Genomic DNA, 21,729 nt, shown 5'->3' with positions numbered 1-21,729 from the left:
ACTGACATATGCTGTTATGAATACAAGCGAGAGAGAGAAAGAGAAAAAAAAAAAACCATCACATTATTAGAAAAGAAAAAAATACTTTTCAGAGAACAGACATAAACAAATAAAATAATATGCGATTTATTTTACATGCGCGAGAAGTAGAATTAATTTACAACAATGAGTAAAACTATACAATACATAACATAAAATAATATAGAAAAAGTATTAGAGAATATTTTACTGGGGCTGTTTCTCAGACTATAGAAGGAGCTATTTTTCTATTTTAATTTTCTCCCCGAAATGGGGAGTGAGCCGATCCTGGAGGTACTGCAATACCAGGCCAACTCGTGGCAAGAGCGGTGCAAGCACCTAACATCTCACCTAGTTGCAAAAATCAGTTTAATATCGAAGTACCCACATGGGGTACGTATCAGATATTAAGCTGATAAGAACAGATACTACACTTTGATCTTAGCCAAAAGGCCGAGAAGCGATACTCAAATGTTTCCGAGTTTCCAAAGCCTATAAATCCTATGTCTTACTCAGACACGGTGTTTTAATTTTAAAACAAGCTACACAAATTTTGCAAATGTATATACAAAAAGCACACGAAACACGAGATCTTGCTTTGCTTTAATTACCCAACAGCATGAAACGATTTCTGCATGACAAAACTGGTGTGAAAATAAAAAAAGCGGCTTGTGAAATACGGCAAGTCGCAATAAAAGGGAGAATGCATTTTTAAACGTATGTCATACGTATACGTATTCGTATTTAATCTTAATCGAACAAAACAACATGACAATTTTAATTCATTCTATGTCCGACGAACGCAGATTTCAAAGCCTTGAAAATTTCATTGATCACAAAATAAATTCAACGCTTTTTCACAATCAGCACGGACTTTTCACTCTGTCGTTTAAATAAAAAACACACAAACAGTTCATCTGTTCTATTTTTTAAAGGAATTAACCGGTACAGCTATGTTTAAATTAATTTTAAAAGGAGGAAAAAACTTACCGGCCGACTGTAGTTTCCATCGTTTGCCCTCGTTCTGAGGCGACGTCGCTATTAACGATGATTGAAACAGTAGAAGGGGACGTAATTCTTTTCCCCGCGTTTTTCCGTAACGCTAAAAATTTATATAGAGTTTGTTTTAAAGGAACGAGAATACATTATTACACTGACATATGCTGTTATGAATACAAGCGAGAGAGAGAAAGAGAAAAAAAAAAAACCATCACATTATTAGAAAAGAAAAAAATACTTTTCAGAGAACAGACATAAACAAATAAAATAATATGCGATTTATTTTACATGCGCGAGAAGTAGAATTAATTTACAACAATGAGTAAAACTATACAATACATAACATAAAATAATATAGAAAAAGTATTAGAGAATATTTTACTGGGGCTGTTTCTCAGACTATAGAAGGAGCTATTTTTCTATTTTAATTTTCTCCCCGAAATGGGGAGTGAGCCGATCCTGGAGGTACTGCAATACCAGGCCAACTCGTGGCAAGAGCGGTGCAAGCACCTAACATCTCACCTAGTTGCAAAAATCAGTTTAATATCGAAGTACCCACATGGGGTACGTATCAGATATTAAGCTGATAAGAACAGATACTACACTTTGATCTTAGCCAAAAGGCCGAGAAGCGATACTCAAATGTTTCCGAGTTTCCAAAGCCTATAAATCCTATGTCTTACTCAGACACGGTGTTTTAATTTTAAAACAAGCTACACAAATTTTGCAAATGTATATACAAAAAGCACACGAAACACGAGATCTTGCTTTGCTTTAATTACCCAACAGCATGAAACGATTTCTGCATGACAAAACTGGTGTGAAAATAAAAAAAGCGGCTTGTGAAATACGGCAAGTCGCAATAAAAGGGAGAATGCATTTTTAAACGTATGTCATACGTATACGTATTCGTATTTAATCTTAATCGAACAAAACAACATGACAATTTTAATTCATTCTATGTCCGACGAACGCAGATTTCAAAGCCTTGAAAATTTCATTGATCACAAAATAAATTCAACGCTTTTTCACAATCAGCACGGACTTTTCACTCTGTCGTTTAAATAAAAAACACACAAACAGTTCATCTGTTCTATTTTTTAAAGGAATTAACCGGTACAGCTATGTTTAAATTAATTTTAAAAGGAGGAAAAAACTTACCGGCCGACTGTAGTTTCCATCGTTTGCCCTCGTTCTGAGGCGACGTCGCTATTAACGATGATTGAAACAGTAGAAGGGGACGTAATTCTTTTCCCCGCGTTTTTCCGTAACGCTAAAAATTTATATAGAGTTTGTTTTAAAGGAACGAGAATACATTATTACACTGACATATGCTGTTATGAATACAAGCGAGAGAGAGAAAGAGAAAAAAAAAAACCCATCACATTATTAGAAAAGAAAAAAATACTTTTCAGAGAACAGACATAAACAAATAAAATAATATGCGATTTATTTTACATGCGCGAGAAGTAGAATTAATTTACAACAATGAGTAAAACTATACAATACATAACATAAAATAATATAGAAAAAGTATTAGAGAATATTTTACTGGGGCTGTTTCTCAGACTATAGAAGGAGCTATTTTTCTATTTTAATTTTCTCCCCGAAATGGGGAGTGAGCCGATCCTGGAGGTACTGCAATACCAGGCCAACTCGTGGCAAGAGCGGTGCAAGCACCTAACATCTCACCTAGTTGCAAAAATCAGTTTAATATCGAAGTACCCACATGGGGTACGTATCAGATATTAAGCTGATAAGAACAGATACTACACTTTGATCTTAGCCAAAAGGCCGAGAAGCGATACTCAAATGTTTCCGAGTTTCCAAAGCCTATAAATCCTATGTCTTACTCAGACACGGTGTTTTAATTTTAAAACAAGCTACACAAATTTTGCAAATGTATATACAAAAAGCACACGAAACACGAGATCTTGCTTTGCTTTAATTACCCAACAGCATGAAACGATTTCTGCATGACAAAACTGGTGTGAAAATAAAAAAAGCGGCTTGTGAAATACGGCAAGTCGCAATAAAAGGGAGAATGCATTTTTAAACGTATGTCATACGTATACGTATTCGTATTTAATCTTAATCGAACAAAACAACATGACAATTTTAATTCATTCTATGTCCGACGAACGCAGATTTCAAAGCCTTGAAAATTTCATTGATCACAAAATAAATTCAACGCTTTTTCACAATCAGCACGGACTTTTCACTCTGTCGTTTAAATAAAAAACACACAAACAGTTCATCTGTTCTATTTTTTAAAGGAATTAACCGGTACAGCTATGTTTAAATTAATTTTAAAAGGAGGAAAAAACTTACCGGCCGACTGTAGTTTCCATCGTTTGCCCTCGTTCTGAGGCGACGTCGCTATTAACGATGATTGAAACAGTAGAAGGGGACGTAATTCTTTTCCCCGCGTTTTTCCGTAACGCTAAAAATTTATATAGAGTTTGTTTTAAAGGAACGAGAATACATTATTACACTGACATATGCTGTTATGAATACAAGCGAGAGAGAGAAAGAGAAAAAAAAAAACCCATCACATTATTAGAAAAGAAAAAAATACTTTTCAGAGAACAGACATAAACAAATAAAATAATATGCGATTTATTTTACATGCGCGAGAAGTAGAATTAATTTACAACAATGAGTAAAACTATACAATACATAACATAAAATAATATAGAAAAAGTATTAGAGAATATTTTACTGGGGCTGTTTCTCAGACTATAGAAGGAGCTATTTTTCTATTTTAATTTTCTCCCCGAAATGGGGAGTGAGCCGATCCTGGAGGTACTGCAATACCAGGCCAACTCGTGGCAAGAGCGGTGCAAGCACCTAACATCTCACCTAGTTGCAAAAATCAGTTTAATATCGAAGTACCCACATGGGGTACGTATCAGATATTAAGCTGATAAGAACAGATACTACACTTTGATCTTAGCCAAAAGGCCGAGAAGCGATACTCAAATGTTTCCGAGTTTCCAAAGCCTATAAATCCTATGTCTTACTCAGACACGGTGTTTTAATTTTAAAACAAGCTACACAAATTTTGCAAATGTATATACAAAAAGCACACGAAACACGAGATCTTGCTTTGCTTTAATTACCCAACAGCATGAAACGATTTCTGCATGACAAAACTGGTGTGAAAATAAAAAAAGCGGCTTGTGAAATACGGCAAGTCGCAATAAAAGGGAGAATGCATTTTTAAACGTATGTCATACGTATACGTATTCGTATTTAATCTTAATCGAACAAAACAACATGACAATTTTAATTCATTCTATGTCCGACGAACGCAGATTTCAAAGCCTTGAAAATTTCATTGATCACAAAATAAATTCAACGCTTTTTCACAATCAGCACGGACTTTTCACTCTGTCGTTTAAATAAAAAACACACAAACAGTTCATCTGTTCTATTTTTTAAAGGAATTAACCGGTACAGCTATGTTTAAATTAATTTTAAAAGGAGGAAAAAACTTACCGGCCGACTGTAGTTTCCATCGTTTGCCCTCGTTCTGAGGCGACGTCGCTATTAACGATGATTGAAACAGTAGAAGGGGACGTAATTCTTTTCCCCGCGTTTTTCCGTAACGCTAAAAATTTATATAGAGTTTGTTTTAAAGGAACGAGAATACATTATTACACTGACATATGCTGTTATGAATACAAGCGAGAGAGAGAAAGAGAAAAAAAAAAACCCATCACATTATTAGAAAAGAAAAAAATACTTTTCAGAGAACAGACATAAACAAATAAAATAATATGCGATTTATTTTACATGCGCGAGAAGTAGAATTAATTTACAACAATGAGTAAAACTATACAATACATAACATAAAATAATATAGAAAAAGTATTAGAGAATATTTTACTGGGGCTGTTTCTCAGACTATAGAAGGAGCTATTTTTCTATTTTAATTTTCTCCCCGAAATGGGGAGTGAGCCGATCCTGGAGGTACTGCAATACCAGGCCAACTCGTGGCAAGAGCGGTGCAAGCACCTAACATCTCACCTAGTTGCAAAAATCAGTTTAATATCGAAGTACCCACATGGGGTACGTATCAGATATTAAGCTGATAAGAACAGATACTACACTTTGATCTTAGCCAAAAGGCCGAGAAGCGATACTCAAATGTTTCCGAGTTTCCAAAGCCTATAAATCCTATGTCTTACTCAGACACGGTGTTTTAATTTTAAAACAAGCTACACAAATTTTGCAAATGTATATACAAAAAGCACACGAAACACGAGATCTTGCTTTGCTTTAATTACCCAACAGCATGAAACGATTTCTGCATGACAAAACTGGTGTGAAAATAAAAAAAGCGGCTTGTGAAATACGGCAAGTCGCAATAAAAGGGAGAATGCATTTTTAAACGTATGTCATACGTATACGTATTCGTATTTAATCTTAATCGAACAAAACAACATGACAATTTTAATTCATTCTATGTCCGACGAACGCAGATTTCAAAGCCTTGAAAATTTCATTGATCACAAAATAAATTCAACGCTTTTTCACAATCAGCACGGACTTTTCACTCTGTCGTTTAAATAAAAAACACACAAACAGTTCATCTGTTCTATTTTTTAAAGGAATTAACCGGTACAGCTATGTTTAAATTAATTTTAAAAGGAGGAAAAAACTTACCGGCCGACTGTAGTTTCCATCGTTTGCCCTCGTTCTGAGGCGACGTCGCTATTAACGATGATTGAAACAGTAGAAGGGGACGTAATTCTTTTCCCCGCGTTTTTCCGTAACGCTAAAAATTTATATAGAGTTTGTTTTAAAGGAACGAGAATACATTATTACACTGACATATGCTGTTATGAATACAAGCGAGAGAGAGAAAGAGAAAAAAAAAAACCCATCACATTATTAGAAAAGAAAAAAATACTTTTCAGAGAACAGACATAAACAAATAAAATAATATGCGATTTATTTTACATGCGCGAGAAGTAGAATTAATTTACAACAATGAGTAAAACTATACAATACATAACATAAAATAATATAGAAAAAGTATTAGAGAATATTTTACTGGGGCTGTTTCTCAGACTATAGAAGGAGCTATTTTTCTATTTTAATTTTCTCCCCGAAATGGGGAGTGAGCCGATCCTGGAGGTACTGCAATACCAGGCCAACTCGTGGCAAGAGCGGTGCAAGCACCTAACATCTCACCTAGTTGCAAAAATCAGTTTAATATCGAAGTACCCACATGGGGTACGTATCAGATATTAAGCTGATAAGAACAGATACTACACTTTGATCTTAGCCAAAAGGCCGAGAAGCGATACTCAAATGTTTCCGAGTTTCCAAAGCCTATAAATCCTATGTCTTACTCAGACACGGTGTTTTAATTTTAAAACAAGCTACACAAATTTTGCAAATGTATATACAAAAAGCACACGAAACACGAGATCTTGCTTTGCTTTAATTACCCAACAGCATGAAACGATTTCTGCATGACAAAACTGGTGTGAAAATAAAAAAAGCGGCTTGTGAAATACGGCAAGTCGCAATAAAAGGGAGAATGCATTTTTAAACGTATGTCATACGTATACGTATTCGTATTTAATCTTAATCGAACAAAACAACATGACAATTTTAATTCATTCTATGTCCGACGAACGCAGATTTCAAAGCCTTGAAAATTTCATTGATCACAAAATAAATTCAACGCTTTTTCACAATCAGCACGGACTTTTCACTCTGTCGTTTAAATAAAAAACACACAAACAGTTCATCTGTTCTATTTTTTAAAGGAATTAACCGGTACAGCTATGTTTAAATTAATTTTAAAAGGAGGAAAAAACTTACCGGCCGACTGTAGTTTCCATCGTTTGCCCTCGTTCTGAGGCGACGTCGCTATTAACGATGATTGAAACAGTAGAAGGGGACGTAATTCTTTTCCCCGCGTTTTTCCGTAACGCTAAAAATTTATATAGAGTTTGTTTTAAAGGAACGAGAATACATTATTACACTGACATATGCTGTTATGAATACAAGCGAGAGAGAGAAAGAGAAAAAAAAAAACCCATCACATTATTAGAAAAGAAAAAAATACTTTTCAGAGAACAGACATAAACAAATAAAATAATATGCGATTTATTTTACATGCGCGAGAAGTAGAATTAATTTACAACAATGAGTAAAACTATACAATACATAACATAAAATAATATAGAAAAAGTATTAGAGAATATTTTACTGGGGCTGTTTCTCAGACTATAGAAGGAGCTATTTTTCTATTTTAATTTTCTCCCCGAAATGGGGAGTGAGCCGATCCTGGAGGTACTGCAATACCAGGCCAACTCGTGGCAAGAGCGGTGCAAGCACCTAACATCTCACCTAGTTGCAAAAATCAGTTTAATATCGAAGTACCCACATGGGGTACGTATCAGATATTAAGCTGATAAGAACAGATACTACACTTTGATCTTAGCCAAAAGGCCGAGAAGCGATACTCAAATGTTTCCGAGTTTCCAAAGCCTATAAATCCTATGTCTTACTCAGACACGGTGTTTTAATTTTAAAACAAGCTACACAAATTTTGCAAATGTATATACAAAAAGCACACGAAACACGAGATCTTGCTTTGCTTTAATTACCCAACAGCATGAAACGATTTCTGCATGACAAAACTGGTGTGAAAATAAAAAAAGCGGCTTGTGAAATACGGCAAGTCGCAATAAAAGGGAGAATGCATTTTTAAACGTATGTCATACGTATACGTATTCGTATTTAATCTTAATCGAACAAAACAACATGACAATTTTAATTCATTCTATGTCCGACGAACGCAGATTTCAAAGCCTTGAAAATTTCATTGATCACAAAATAAATTCAACGCTTTTTCACAATCAGCACGGACTTTTCACTCTGTCGTTTAAATAAAAAACACACAAACAGTTCATCTGTTCTATTTTTTAAAGGAATTAACCGGTACAGCTATGTTTAAATTAATTTTAAAAGGAGGAAAAAACTTACCGGCCGACTGTAGTTTCCATCGTTTGCCCTCGTTCTGAGGCGACGTCGCTATTAACGATGATTGAAACAGTAGAAGGGGACGTAATTCTTTTCCCCGCGTTTTTCCGTAACGCTAAAAATTTATATAGAGTTTGTTTTAAAGGAACGAGAATACATTATTACACTGACATATGCTGTTATGAATACAAGCGAGAGAGAGAAAGAGAAAAAAAAAAACCCATCACATTATTAGAAAAGAAAAAAATACTTTTCAGAGAACAGACATAAACAAATAAAATAATATGCGATTTATTTTACATGCGCGAGAAGTAGAATTAATTTACAACAATGAGTAAAACTATACAATACATAACATAAAATAATATAGAAAAAGTATTAGAGAATATTTTACTGGGGCTGTTTCTCAGACTATAGAAGGAGCTATTTTTCTATTTTAATTTTCTCCCCGAAATGGGGAGTGAGCCGATCCTGGAGGTACTGCAATACCAGGCCAACTCGTGGCAAGAGCGGTGCAAGCACCTAACATCTCACCTAGTTGCAAAAATCAGTTTAATATCGAAGTACCCACATGGGGTACGTATCAGATATTAAGCTGATAAGAACAGATACTACACTTTGATCTTAGCCAAAAGGCCGAGAAGCGATACTCAAATGTTTCCGAGTTTCCAAAGCCTATAAATCCTATGTCTTACTCAGACACGGTGTTTTAATTTTAAAACAAGCTACACAAATTTTGCAAATGTATATACAAAAAGCACACGAAACACGAGATCTTGCTTTGCTTTAATTACCCAACAGCATGAAACGATTTCTGCATGACAAAACTGGTGTGAAAATAAAAAAAGCGGCTTGTGAAATACGGCAAGTCGCAATAAAAGGGAGAATGCATTTTTAAACGTATGTCATACGTATACGTATTCGTATTTAATCTTAATCGAACAAAACAACATGACAATTTTAATTCATTCTATGTCCGACGAACGCAGATTTCAAAGCCTTGAAAATTTCATTGATCACAAAATAAATTCAACGCTTTTTCACAATCAGCACGGACTTTTCACTCTGTCGTTTAAATAAAAAACACACAAACAGTTCATCTGTTCTATTTTTTAAAGGAATTAACCGGTACAGCTATGTTTAAATTAATTTTAAAAGGAGGAAAAAACTTACCGGCCGACTGTAGTTTCCATCGTTTGCCCTCGTTCTGAGGCGACGTCGCTATTAACGATGATTGAAACAGTAGAAGGGGACGTAATTCTTTTCCCCGCGTTTTTCCGTAACGCTAAAAATTTATATAGAGTTTGTTTTAAAGGAACGAGAATACATTATTACACTGACATATGCTGTTATGAATACAAGCGAGAGAGAGAAAGAGAAAAAAAAAAACCCATCACATTATTAGAAAAGAAAAAAATACTTTTCAGAGAACAGACATAAACAAATAAAATAATATGCGATTTATTTTACATGCGCGAGAAGTAGAATTAATTTACAACAATGAGTAAAACTATACAATACATAACATAAAATAATATAGAAAAAGTATTAGAGAATATTTTACTGGGGCTGTTTCTCAGACTATAGAAGGAGCTATTTTTCTATTTTAATTTTCTCCCCGAAATGGGGAGTGAGTCGATCCTGGAGGTACTGCAATACCAGGCCAACTCGTGGCAAGAGCGGTGCAAGCACCTAACATCTCACCTAGTTGCAAAAATCAGTTTAATATCGAAGTACCCACATGGGGTACGTATCAGATATTAAGCTGATAAGAACAGATACTACACTTTGATCTTAGCCAAAAGGCCGAGAAGCGATACTCAAATGTTTCCGAGTTTCCAAAGCCTATAAATCCTATGTCTTACTCAGACACGGTGTTTTAATTTTAAAACAAGCTACACAAATTTTGCAAATGTATATACAAAAAGCACACGAAACACGAGATCTTGCTTTGCTTTAATTACCCAACAGCATGAAACGATTTCTGCATGACAAAACTGGTGTGAAAATAAAAAAAGCGGCTTGTGAAATACGGCAAGTCGCAATAAAAGGGAGAATGCATTTTTAAACGTATGTCATACGTATACGTATTCGTATTTAATCTTAATCGAACAAAACAACATGACAATTTTAATTCATTCTATGTCCGACGAACGCAGATTTCAAAGCCTTGAAAATTTCATTGATCACAAAATAAATTCAACGCTTTTTCACAATCAGCACGGACTTTTCACTCTGTCGTTTAAATAAAAAACACACAAACAGTTCATCTGTTCTATTTTTTAAAGGAATTAACCGGTACAGCTATGTTTAAATTAATTTTAAAAGGAGGAAAAAACTTACCGGCCGACTGTAGTTTCCATCGTTTGCCCTCGTTCTGAGGCGACGTCGCTATTAACGATGATTGAAACAGTAGAAGGGGACGTAATTCTTTTCCCCGCGTTTTTCCGTAACGCTAAAAATTTATATAGAGTTTGTTTTAAAGGAACGAGAATACATTATTACACTGACATATGCTGTTATGAATACAAGCGAGAGAGAGAAAGAGAAAAAAAAACCCCCATCACATTATTAGAAAAGAAAAAAATACTTTTCAGAGAACAGACATAAACAAATAAAATAATATGCGATTTATTTTACATGCGCGAGAAGTAGAATTAATTTACAACAATGAGTAAAACTATACAATACATAACATAAAATAATATAGAAAAAGTATTAGAGAATATTTTACTGGGGCTGTTTCTCAGACTATAGAAGGAGCTATTTTTCTATTTTAATTTTCTCCCCGAAATGGGGAGTGAGCCGATCCTGGAGGTACTGCAATACCAGGCCAACTCGTGGCAAGAGCGGTGCAAGCACCTAACATCTCACCTAGTTGCAAAAATCAGTTTAATATCGAAGTACCCACATGGGGTACGTATCAGATATTAAGCTGATAAGAACAGATACTACACTTTGATCTTAGCCAAAAGGCCGAGAAGCGATACTCAAATGTTTCCGAGTTTCCAAAGCCTATAAATCCTATGTCTTACTCAGACACGGTGTTTTAATTTTAAAACAAGCTACACAAATTTTGCAAATGTATATACAAAAAGCACACGAAACACGAGATCTTGCTTTGCTTTAATTACCCAACAGCATGAAACGATTTCTGCATGACAAAACTGGTGTGAAAATAAAAAAAGCGGCTTGTGAAATACGGCAAGTCGCAATAAAAGGGAGAATGCATTTTTAAACGTATGTCATACGTATACGTATTCGTATTTAATCTTAATCGAACAAAACAACATGACAATTTTAATTCATTCTATGTCCGACGAACGCAGATTTCAAAGCCTTGAAAATTTCATTGATCACAAAATAAATTCAACGCTTTTTCACAATCAGCACGGACTTTTCACTCTGTCGTTTAAATAAAAAACACACAAACAGTTCATCTGTTCTATTTTTTAAAGGAATTAACCGGTACAGCTATGTTTAAATTAATTTTAAAAGGAGGAAAAAACTTACCGGCCGACTGTAGTTTCCATCGTTTGCCCTCGTTCTGAGGCGACGTCGCTATTAACGATGATTGAAACAGTAGAAGGGGACGTAATTCTTTTCCCCGCGTTTTTCCGTAACGCTAAAAATTTATATAGAGTTTGTTTTAAAGGAACGAGAATACATTATTACACTGACATATGCTGTTATGAATACAAGCGAGAGAGAGAAAGAGAAAAAAAAAAACCCATCACATTATTAGAAAAGAAAAAAATACTTTTCAGAGAACAGACATAAACAAATAAAATAATATGCGATTTATTTTACATGCGCGAGAAGTAGAATTAATTTACAACAATGAGTAAAACTATACAATACATAACATAAAATAATATAGAAAAAGTATTAGAGAATATTTTACTGGGGCTGTTTCTCAGACTATAGAAGGAGCTATTTTTCTATTTTAATTTTCTCCCCGAAATGGGGAGTGAGCCGATCCTGGAGGTACTGCAATACCAGGCCAACTCGTGGCAAGAGCGGTGCAAGCACCTAACATCTCACCTAGTTGCAAAAATCAGTTTAATATCGAAGTACCCACATGGGGTACGTATCAGATATTAAGCTGATAAGAACAGATACTACACTTTGATCTTAGCCAAAAGGCCGAGAAGCGATACTCAAATGTTTCCGAGTTTCCAAAGCCTATAAATCCTATGTCTTACTCAGACACGGTGTTTTAATTTTAAAACAAGCTACACAAATTTTGCAAATGTATATACAAAAAGCACACGAAACACGAGATCTTGCTTTGCTTTAATTACCCAACAGCATGAAACGATTTCTGCATGACAAAACTGGTGTGAAAATAAAAAAAGCGGCTTGTGAAATACGGCAAGTCGCAATAAAAGGGAGAATGCATTTTTAAACGTATGTCATACGTATACGTATTCGTATTTAATCTTAATCGAACAAAACAACATGACAATTTTAATTCATTCTATGTCCGACGAACGCAGATTTCAAAGCCTTGAAAATTTCATTGATCACAAAATAAATTCAACGCTTTTTCACAATCAGCACGGACTTTTCACTCTGTCGTTTAAATAAAAAACACACAAACAGTTCATCTGTTCTATTTTTTAAAGGAATTAACCGGTACAGCTATGTTTAAATTAATTTTAAAAGGAGGAAAAAACTTACCGGCCGACTGTAGTTTCCATCGTTTGCCCTCGTTCTGAGGCGACGTCGCTATTAACGATGATTGAAACAGTAGAAGGGGACGTAATTCTTTTCCCCGCGTTTTTCCGTAACGCTAAAAATTTATATAGAGTTTGTTTTAAAGGAACGAGAATACATTATTACACTGACATATGCTGTTATGAATACAAGCGAGAGAGAGAAAGAGAAAAAAAAAAAACCCATCACATTATTAGAAAAGAAAAAAATACTTTTCAGAGAACAGACATAAACAAATAAAATAATATGCGATTTATTTTACATGCGCGAGAAGTAGAATTAATTTACAACAATGAGTAAAACTATACAATACATAACATAAAATAATATAGAAAAAGTATTAGAGAATATTTTACTGGGGCTGTTTCTCAGACTATAGAAGGAGCTATTTTTCTATTTTAATTTTCTCCCCGAAATGGGGAGTGAGCCGATCCTGGAGGTACTGCAATACCAGGCCAACTCGTGGCAAGAGCGGTGCAAGCACCTAACATCTCACCTAGTTGCAAAAATCAGTTTAATATCGAAGTACCCACATGGGGTACGTATCAGATATTAAGCTGATAAGAACAGATACTACACTTTGATCTTAGCCAAAAGGCCGAGAAGCGATACTCAAATGTTTCCGAGTTTCCAAAGCCTATAAATCCTATGTCTTACTCAGACACGGTGTTTTAATTTTAAAACAAGCTACACAAATTTTGCAAATGTATATACAAAAAGCACACGAAACACGAGATCTTGCTTTGCTTTAATTACCCAACAGCATGAAACGATTTCTGCATGACAAAACTGGTGTGAAAATAAAAAAAGCGGCTTGTGAAATACGGCAAGTCGCAATAAAAGGGAGAATGCATTTTTAAACGTATGTCATACGTATACGTATTCGTATTTAATCTTAATCGAACAAAACAACATGACAATTTTAATTCATTCTATGTCCGACGAACGCAGATTTCAAAGCCTTGAAAATTTCATTGATCACAAAATAAATTCAACGCTTTTTCACAATCAGCACGGACTTTTCACTCTGTCGTTTAAATAAAAAACACACAAACAGTTCATCTGTTCTATTTTTTAAAGGAATTAACCGGTACAGCTATGTTTAAATTAATTTTAAAAGGAGGAAAAAACTTACCGGCCGACTGTAGTTTCCATCGTTTGCCCTCGTTCTGAGGCGACGTCGCTATTAACGATGATTGAAACAGTAGAAGGGGACGTAATTCTTTTCCCCGCGTTTTTCCGTAACGCTAAAAATTTATATAGAGTTTGTTTTAAAGGAACGAGAATACATTATTACACTGACATATGCTGTTATGAATACAAGCGAGAGAGAGAAAGAGAAAAAAAAAAAACCCATCACATTATTAGAAAAGAAAAAAATACTTTTCAGAGAACAGACATAAACAAATAAAATAATATGCGATTTATTTTACATGCGCGAGAAGTAGAATTAATTTACAACAATGAGTAAAACTATACAATACATAACATAAAATAATATAGAAAAAGTATTAGAGAATATTTTACTGGGGCTGTTTCTCAGACTATAGAAGGAGCTATTTTTCTATTTTAATTTTCTCCCCGAAATGGGGAGTGAGCCGATCCTGGAGGTACTGCAATACCAGGCCAACTCGTGGCAAGAGCGGTGCAAGCACCTAACATCTCACCTAGTTGCAAAAATCAGTTTAATATCGAAGTACCCACATGGGGTACGTATCAGATATTAAGCTGATAAGAACAGATACTACACTTTGATCTTAGCCAAAAGGCCGAGAAGCGATACTCAAATGTTTCCGAGTTTCCAAAGCCTATAAATCCTATGTCTTACTCAGACACGGTGTTTTAATTTTAAAACAAGCTACACAAATTTTGCAAATGTATATACAAAAAGCACACGAAACACGAGATCTTGCTTTGCTTTAATTACCCAACAGCATGAAACGATTTCTGCATGACAAAACTGGTGTGAAAATAAAAAAAGCGGCTTGTGAAATACGGCAAGTCGCAATAAAAGGGAGAATGCATTTTTAAACGTATGTCATACGTATACGTATTCGTATTTAATCTTAATCGAACAAAACAACATGACAATTTTAATTCATTCTATGTCCGACGAACGCAGATTTCAAAGCCTTGAAAATTTCATTGATCACAAAATAAATTCAACGCTTTTTCACAATCAGCACGGACTTTTCACTCTGTCGTTTAAATAAAAAACACACAAACAGTTCATCTGTTCTATTTTTTAAAGGAATTAACCGGTACAGCTATGTTTAAATTAATTTTAAAAGGAGGAAAAAACTTACCGGCCGACTGTAGTTTCCATCGTTTGCCCTCGTTCTGAGGCGACGTCGCTATTAACGATGATTGAAACAGTAGAAGGGGACGTAATTCTTTTCCCCGCGTTTTTCCGTAACGCTAAAAATTTATATAGAGTTTGTTTTAAAGGAACGAGAATACATTATTACACTGACATATGCTGTTATGAATACAAGCGAGAGAGAGAAAGAGAAAAAAAAAAACCCATCACATTATTAGAAAAGAAAAAAATACTTTTCAGAGAACAGACATAAACAAATAAAATAATATGCGATTTATTTTACATGCGCGAGAAGTAGAATTAATTTACAACAATGAGTAAAACTATACAATACATAACATAAAATAATATAGAAAAAGTATTAGAGAATATTTTACTGGGGCTGTTTCTCAGACTATAGAAGGAGCTATTTTTCTATTTTAATTTTCTCCCCGAAATGGGGAGTGAGCCGATCCTGGAGGTACTGCAATACCAGGCCAACTCGTGGCAAGAGCGGTGCAAGCACCTAACATCTCACCTAGTTGCAAAAATCAGTTTAATATCGAAGTACCCACATGGGGTACGTATCAGATATTAAGCTGATAAGAACAGATACTACACTTTGATCTTAGCCAAAAGGCCGAGAAGCGATACTCAAATGTTTCCGAGTTTCCAAAGCCTATAAATCCTATGTCTTACTCAGACACGGTGTTTTAATTTTAAAACAAGCTACACAAATTTTGCAAATGTATATACAAAAAGCACACGAAACACGAGATCTTGCTTTGCTTTAATTACCCAACAGCATGAAACGATTTCTGCATGACAAAACTGGTGTGAAAATAAAAAAAGCGGCTTGTGAAATACGGCAAGTCGCAATAAAAGGGAGAATGCATTTTTAAACGTATGTCATACGTATACGTATTCGTATTTAATCTTAATCGAACAAAACAACATGACAATTTTAATTCATTCTATGTCCGACGAACGCAGATTTCAAAGCCTTGAAAATTTCATTGATCACAAAATAAATTCAACGCTTTTTCACAATCAGCACGGACTTTTCACTCTGTCGTTTAAATAAAAAACACACAAACAGTTCATCTGTTCTATTTTTTAAAGGAATTAACCGGTACAGCTATGTTTAAATTAATTTTAAAAGGAGGAAAAAACTTACCGGCCGACTGTAGTTTCCATCGTTTGCCCTCGTTCTGAGGCGACGTCGCTATTAACGATGATTGAAACAGTAGAAGGGGACGTAATTCTTTTCCCCGCGTTTTTCCGTAACGCTAAAAATTTATATAGAGTTTGTTTTAAAGGAACGAGAATACATTATTACACTGACATATGCTGTTATGAATACAAGCGAGAGAGAGAAAGAGAAAAAAAAAAAACCCATCACATTATTAGAAAAGAAAAAAATACTTTTCAGAGAACAGACATAAACAAATAAAATAATATGCGATTTATTTTACATGCGCGAGAAGTAGAATTAATTTACAACAATGAGTAAAACTATACAATACATAACATAAAATAATATAGAAAAAGTATTAGAGAATATTTTACTGGGGCTGTTTCTCAGACTATAGAAGGAGCTATTTTTCTATTTTAATTTTCTCCCCGAAATGGGGAGTGAGCCGATCCTGGAGGTACTGCAATACCAGGCCAACTCGTGGCAAGAGCGGTGCAAGCACCTAACATCTCACCTAGTTGCAAAAATCAGTTTAATATCGAAGTACCCACATGGGGTACGTATCAGATATTAAGCTGATAAGAACAGATACTACACTTTGATCTTAGCCAAAAGGCCGAGAAGCGATACTCAAATGTTTCCGAGTTTCCAAAGCCTATAAATCCTATGTCTTACTCAGACACGGTGTTTTAATTTTAAAACAAGCTACACAAATTTTGCAAATGTATATACAAAAAGCACACGAAACACGAGATCTTGCTTTGCTTTAATTACCCAACAGCATGAAACGATTTCTGCATGACAAAACTGGTGTGAAAATAAAAAAAGCGGCTTGTGAAATACGGCAAGTCGCAATAAAAGGGAGAATGCATTTTTAAACGTATGTCATACGTATACGTATTCGTATTTAATCTTAATCGAACAAAACAACATGACAATTTTAATTCATTCTATGTCCGACGAACGCAGATTTCAAAGCCTTGAAAATTTCATTGATCACAAAATAAATTCAACGCTTTTTCACAATCAGCACGGACTTTTCACTCTGTCGTTTAAATAAAAAACACACAAACAGTTCATCTGTTCTATTTTTTAAAGGAATTAACCGGTACAGCTATGTTTAAATTAATTTTAAAAGGAGGAAAAAACTTACCGGCCGACTGTAGTTTCCATCGTTTGCCCTCGTTCTGAGGCGACGTCGCTATTAACGATGATTGAAACAGTAGAAGGGGACGTAATTCTTTTCCCCGCGTTTTTCCGTAACGCTAAAAATTTATATAGAGTTTGTTTTAAAGGAACGAGAATACATTATTACACTGACATATGCTGTTATGAATACAAGCGAGAGAGAGAAAGAGAAAAAAAAAAAACCCATCACATTATTAGAAAAGAAAAAAATACTTTTCAGAGAACAGACATAAACAAATAAAATAATATGCGATTTATTTTACATGCGCGAGAAGTAGAATTAATTTACAACAATGAGTAAAACTATACAATACATAACATAAAATAATATAGAAAAAGTATTAGAGAATATTTTACTGGGGCTGTTTCTCAGACTATAGAAGGAGCTATTTTTCTATTTTAATTTTCTCCCCGAAATGGGGAGTGAGCCGATCCTGGAGGTACTGCAATACCAGGCCAACTCGTGGCAAGAGCGGTGCAAGCACCTAACATCTCACCTAGTTGCAAAAATCAGTTTAATATCGAAGTACCCACATGGGGTACGTATCAGATATTAAGCTGATAAGAACAGATACTACACTTTGATCTTAGCCAAAAGGCCGAGAAGCGATACTCAAATGTTTCCGAGTTTCCAAAGCCTATAAATCCTATGTCTTACTCAGACACGGTGTTTTAATTTTAAAACAAGCTACACAAATTTTGCAAATGTATATACAAAAAGCACACGAAACACGAGATCTTGCTTTGCTTTAATTACCCAACAGCATGAAACGATTTCTGCATGACAAAACTGGTGTGAAAATAAAAAAAGCGGCTTGTGAAATACGGCAAGTCGCAATAAAAGGGAGAATGCATTTTTAAACGTATGTCATACGTATACGTATTCGTATTTAATCTTAATCGAACAAAACAACATGACAATTTTAATTCATTCTATGTCCGACGAACGCAGATTTCAAAGCCTTGAAAATTTCATTGATCACAAAATAAATTCAACGCTTTTTCACAATCAGCACGGACTTTTCACTCTGTCGTTTAAATAAAAAACACACAAACAGTTCATCTGTTCTATTTTTTAAAGGAATTAACCGGTACAGCTATGTTTAAATTAATTTTAAAAGGAGGAAAAAACTTACCGGCCGACTGTAGTTTCCATCGTTTGCCCTCGTTCTGAGGCGACGTCGCTATTAACGATGATTGAAACAGTAGAAGGGGACGTAATTCTTTTCCCCGCGTTTTTCCGTAACGCTAAAAATTTATATAGAGTTTGTTTTAAAGGAACGAGAATACATTATTACACTGACATATGCTGTTATGAATACAAGCGAGAGAGAGAAAGAGAAAAAAAAAAACCCATCACATTATTAGAAAAGAAAAAAATACTTTTCAGAGAACAGACATAAACAAATAAAATAATATGCGATTTATTTTACATGCGCGAGAAGTAGAATTAATTTACAACAATGAGTAAAACTATACAATACATAACATAAAATAATATAGAAAAAGTATTAGAGAATATTTTACTGGGGCTGTTTCTCAGACTATAGAAGGAGCTATTTTTCTATTTTAATTTTCTCCCCGAAATGGGGAGTGAGCCGATCCTGGAGGTACTGCAATACCAGGCCAACTCGTGGCAAGAGCGGTGCAAGCACCTAACATCTCACCTAGTTGCAAAAATCAGTTTAATATCGAAGTACCCACATGGGGTACGTATCAGATATTAAGCTGATAAGAACAGATACTACACTTTGATCTTAGCCAAAAGGCCGAGAAGCGATACTCAAATGTTTCCGAGTTTCCAAAGCCTATAAATCCTATGTCTTACTCAGACACGGTGTTTTAATTTTAAAACAAGCTACACAAATTTTGCAAATGTATATACAAAAAGCACACGAAACACGAGATCTTGCTTTGCTTTAATTACCCAACAGCATGAAACGATTTCTGCATGACAAAACTGGTGTGAAAATAAAAAAAGCGGCTTGTGAAATACGGCAAGTCGCAATAAAAGGGAGAATGCATTTTTAAACGTATGTCATACGTATACGTATTCGTATTTAATCTTAATCGAACAAAACAACATGACAATTTTAATTCATTCTATGTCCGACGAACGCAGATTTCAAAGCCTTGAAAATTTCATTGATCACAAAATAAATTCAACGCTTTTTCACAATCAGCACGGACTTTTCACTCTGTCGTTTAAATAAAAAACACACAAACAGTTCATCTGTTCTATTTTTTAAAGGAATTAACCGGTACAGCTATGTTTAAATTAATTTTAAAAGGAGGAAAAAACTTACCGGCCGACTGTAGTTTCCATCGTTTGCCCTCGTTCTGAGGCGACGTCGCTATTAACGATGATTGAAACAGTAGAAGGGGACGTAATTCTTTTCCCCGCGTTTTTCCGTAACGCTAAAAATTTATATAGAGTTTGTTTTAAAGGAACGAGAATACATTATTACACTGACATATGCTGTTATGAATACAAGCGAGAGAGAGAAAGAGAAAAAAAAAAACCCATCACATTATTAGAAAAGAAAAAAATACTTTTCAGAGAACAGACATAAACAAATAAAATAATATGCGATTTATTTTACATGCGCGAGAAGTAGAATTAATTTACAACAATGAGTAAAACTATACAATACATAACATAAAATAATATAGAAAAAGTATTAGAGAATATTTTACTGGGGCTGTTTCTCAGACTATAGAAGGAGCTATTTTTCTATTTTAATTTTCTCCCCGAAATGGGGAGTGAGCCGATCCTGGAGGTACTGCAATACCAGGCCAACTCGTGGCAAGAGCGGTGCAAGCACCTAACATCTCACCTAGTTGCAAAAATCAGTTTAATATCGAAGTACCCACATGGGGTACGTATCAGATATTAAGCTGATAAGAACAGATACTACACTTTGATCTTAGCCAAAAGGCCGAGAAGCGATACTCAAATGTTTCCGAGTTTCCAAAGCCTATAAATCCTATGTCTTACTCAGACACGGTGTTTTAATTTTAAAACAAGCTACACAAATTTTGCAAATGTATATACAAAAAGCACACGAAACACGAGATCTTGCTTTGCTTTAATTACCCAACAGCATGAAACGATTTCTGCATGACAAAACTGGTGTGAAAATAAAAAAAGCGGCTTGTGAAATACGGCAAGTCGCAATAAAAGGGAGAATGCATTTTTAAACGTATGTCATACGTATACGTATTCGTATTTAATCTTAATCGAACAAAACAACATGACAATTTTAATTCATTCTATGTCCGACGAACGCAGATTTCAAAGCCTTGAAAATTTCATTGATCACAAAATAAATTCAACGCTTTTTCACAATCAGCACGGACTTTTCACTCTGTCGTTTAAATAAAAAACACACAAACAGTTCATCTGTTCTATTTTTTAAAGGAATTAACCGGTACAGCTATGTTTAAATTAATTTTAAAAGGAGGAAAAAACTTACCGGCCGACTGTAGTTTCCATCGTTTGCCCTCGTTCTGAGGCGACGTCGCTATTAACGATGATTGAAACAGTAGAAGGGGACGTAATTCTTTTCCCCGCGTTTTTCCGTAACGCTAAAAATTTATATAGAGTTTGTTTTAAAGGAACGAGAATACATTATTACACTGACATATGCTGTTATGAATACAAGCGAGAGAGAGAAAGAGAAAAAAAAAAACCCATCACATTATTAGAAAAGAAAAAAATACTTTTCAGAGAACAGACATAAACAAATAAAATAATATGCGATTTATTTTACATGCGCGAGAAGTAGAATTAATTTACAACAATGAGTAAAACTATACAATACATAACATAAAATAATATAGAAAAAGTATTAGAGAATATTTTACTGGGGCTGTTTCTCAGACTATAGAAGGAGCTATTTTTCTATTTTAATTTTCTCCCCGAAATGGGGAGTGAGCCGATCCTGGAGGTACTGCAATACCAGGCCAACTCGTGGCAAGAGCGGTGCAAGCACCTAACATCTCACCTAGTTGCAAAAATCAGTTTAATATCGAAGTACCCACATGGGGTACGTATCAGATATTAAGCTGATAAGAACAGATACTACACTTTGATCTTAGCCAAAAGGCCGAGAAGCGATACTCAAATGTTTCCGAGTTTCCAAAGCCTATAAATCCTATGTCTTACTCAGACACGGTGTTTTAATTTTAAAACAAGCTACACAAATTTTGCAAATGTATATACAAAAAGCACACGAAACACGAGATCTTGCTTTGCTTTAATTACCCAACAGCATGAAACGATTTCTGCATGACAAAACTG

At 34.7% G+C, this 21,729-nt stretch overlaps 19 non-coding genes across 19 annotated transcripts; all 19 read right to left on the bottom strand.

Annotated features, from left to right (window-relative positions):
- Window positions 1–290: 290 nt before the first annotated feature.
- LOC134703233 (U2 spliceosomal RNA) lies at window positions 291–483 on the bottom strand. Its single transcript, XR_010104846.1, has one exon. It is a non-coding gene; the product is annotated as a U2 spliceosomal RNA (small nuclear RNA).
- Window positions 484–1,460: 977 nt separating this feature from the next.
- On the bottom strand, window positions 1,461–1,653 carry LOC134703232 (U2 spliceosomal RNA). Its single transcript, XR_010104845.1, has one exon. It is a non-coding gene; the product is annotated as a U2 spliceosomal RNA (small nuclear RNA).
- Window positions 1,654–2,630: 977 nt separating this feature from the next.
- LOC134703231 (U2 spliceosomal RNA) lies at window positions 2,631–2,823 on the bottom strand. Its single transcript, XR_010104844.1, has one exon. It is a non-coding gene; the product is annotated as a U2 spliceosomal RNA (small nuclear RNA).
- Window positions 2,824–3,800: 977 nt separating this feature from the next.
- On the bottom strand, window positions 3,801–3,993 carry LOC134703228 (U2 spliceosomal RNA). Its single transcript, XR_010104842.1, has one exon. It is a non-coding gene; the product is annotated as a U2 spliceosomal RNA (small nuclear RNA).
- A 977-nt stretch (window positions 3,994–4,970) lies between these two features.
- LOC134703227 (U2 spliceosomal RNA) lies at window positions 4,971–5,163 on the bottom strand. The gene has a single exon (XR_010104841.1). It is a non-coding gene; the product is annotated as a U2 spliceosomal RNA (small nuclear RNA).
- Window positions 5,164–6,140: 977 nt separating this feature from the next.
- Window positions 6,141–6,333, bottom strand: LOC134703226 (U2 spliceosomal RNA). The gene has a single exon (XR_010104840.1). It is a non-coding gene; the product is annotated as a U2 spliceosomal RNA (small nuclear RNA).
- A 977-nt stretch (window positions 6,334–7,310) lies between these two features.
- LOC134703225 (U2 spliceosomal RNA) lies at window positions 7,311–7,503 on the bottom strand. Its single transcript, XR_010104839.1, has one exon. It is a non-coding gene; the product is annotated as a U2 spliceosomal RNA (small nuclear RNA).
- Window positions 7,504–8,480: 977 nt separating this feature from the next.
- LOC134703224 (U2 spliceosomal RNA) lies at window positions 8,481–8,673 on the bottom strand. The gene has a single exon (XR_010104838.1). It is a non-coding gene; the product is annotated as a U2 spliceosomal RNA (small nuclear RNA).
- A 977-nt stretch (window positions 8,674–9,650) lies between these two features.
- On the bottom strand, window positions 9,651–9,843 carry LOC134703240 (U2 spliceosomal RNA). Its single transcript, XR_010104853.1, has one exon. It is a non-coding gene; the product is annotated as a U2 spliceosomal RNA (small nuclear RNA).
- Window positions 9,844–10,820: 977 nt separating this feature from the next.
- LOC134703223 (U2 spliceosomal RNA) lies at window positions 10,821–11,013 on the bottom strand. The gene has a single exon (XR_010104837.1). It is a non-coding gene; the product is annotated as a U2 spliceosomal RNA (small nuclear RNA).
- A 977-nt stretch (window positions 11,014–11,990) lies between these two features.
- Window positions 11,991–12,183, bottom strand: LOC134703222 (U2 spliceosomal RNA). The gene has a single exon (XR_010104836.1). It is a non-coding gene; the product is annotated as a U2 spliceosomal RNA (small nuclear RNA).
- Window positions 12,184–13,161: 978 nt separating this feature from the next.
- LOC134703221 (U2 spliceosomal RNA) lies at window positions 13,162–13,354 on the bottom strand. Its single transcript, XR_010104835.1, has one exon. It is a non-coding gene; the product is annotated as a U2 spliceosomal RNA (small nuclear RNA).
- A 978-nt stretch (window positions 13,355–14,332) lies between these two features.
- Window positions 14,333–14,525, bottom strand: LOC134703220 (U2 spliceosomal RNA). The gene has a single exon (XR_010104834.1). It is a non-coding gene; the product is annotated as a U2 spliceosomal RNA (small nuclear RNA).
- A 977-nt stretch (window positions 14,526–15,502) lies between these two features.
- Window positions 15,503–15,695, bottom strand: LOC134703218 (U2 spliceosomal RNA). The gene has a single exon (XR_010104833.1). It is a non-coding gene; the product is annotated as a U2 spliceosomal RNA (small nuclear RNA).
- A 978-nt stretch (window positions 15,696–16,673) lies between these two features.
- On the bottom strand, window positions 16,674–16,866 carry LOC134703244 (U2 spliceosomal RNA). The gene has a single exon (XR_010104856.1). It is a non-coding gene; the product is annotated as a U2 spliceosomal RNA (small nuclear RNA).
- A 978-nt stretch (window positions 16,867–17,844) lies between these two features.
- Window positions 17,845–18,037, bottom strand: LOC134703243 (U2 spliceosomal RNA). The gene has a single exon (XR_010104855.1). It is a non-coding gene; the product is annotated as a U2 spliceosomal RNA (small nuclear RNA).
- A 977-nt stretch (window positions 18,038–19,014) lies between these two features.
- On the bottom strand, window positions 19,015–19,207 carry LOC134703242 (U2 spliceosomal RNA). The gene has a single exon (XR_010104854.1). It is a non-coding gene; the product is annotated as a U2 spliceosomal RNA (small nuclear RNA).
- Window positions 19,208–20,184: 977 nt separating this feature from the next.
- Window positions 20,185–20,377, bottom strand: LOC134703229 (U2 spliceosomal RNA). Its single transcript, XR_010104843.1, has one exon. It is a non-coding gene; the product is annotated as a U2 spliceosomal RNA (small nuclear RNA).
- A 977-nt stretch (window positions 20,378–21,354) lies between these two features.
- Window positions 21,355–21,547, bottom strand: LOC134703217 (U2 spliceosomal RNA). Its single transcript, XR_010104832.1, has one exon. It is a non-coding gene; the product is annotated as a U2 spliceosomal RNA (small nuclear RNA).
- Between the last annotated feature and the right edge of the window lie 182 nt (window positions 21,548–21,729).

Source organism: Mytilus trossulus, unplaced genomic scaffold (assembly GCF_036588685.1).
Source record: "Mytilus trossulus isolate FHL-02 unplaced genomic scaffold, PNRI_Mtr1.1.1.hap1 h1tg000922l__unscaffolded, whole genome shotgun sequence".
NCBI classification, from domain to species: Eukaryota; Metazoa; Mollusca; class Bivalvia; order Mytilida; family Mytilidae; genus Mytilus; species Mytilus trossulus.
This window is presented reverse-complemented; position numbering and strand designations above follow the sequence as displayed.